Raw genomic sequence first — 528 nt, forward strand, 5'->3', positions numbered from 1 at the left:
ATGGCCTGAAACTTGAGCATAGGAAGTTCAGTGCTAACGTAGAAGAACTTCTTTATGGTAGGAGTGACAGAGCACTGGAGAGGACATGGAGTCTCTTTCTATGGAGATATCCAGGACCTGTCTGAACACTCTCCTGTGTGAACTGCATAGAGTATCACAGTATCGTGCGAGTTGGAAGGGACCTTAGAGATCATCGAGTCCAACTCCCGGGATTCGAGGCCTCTGTGTAGCAGAGCAGCATTTCTGCCACTTACGCCACAGGGGGGATTCGAACCCCGGGCCTCTGGTGTTGCAAGCAGCAACTTATACCACTGCGCCACCGGAGGCACCTCCTTTAGCAGGGGGTTGGATTTGATGATCTCTTAAGGTCCCTTCAAACCCCTGTGACTCTGCTTCTGTGAATAAGGTATATTACTATAGTGAGGGAAAGCCTAACATTGCTCCTATACTGACTGTTCGACACTGCTATTTGAGAGCCAGTGAAATTTTGGCTCCTGAATCATCAGTGAATAACCAGCTGCTCATAAA

Source organism: Excalfactoria chinensis, chromosome 2 (assembly GCF_039878825.1).
Source record: "Excalfactoria chinensis isolate bCotChi1 chromosome 2, bCotChi1.hap2, whole genome shotgun sequence".
Lineage (NCBI taxonomy): Eukaryota > Metazoa > Chordata > Aves > Galliformes > Phasianidae > Excalfactoria > Excalfactoria chinensis.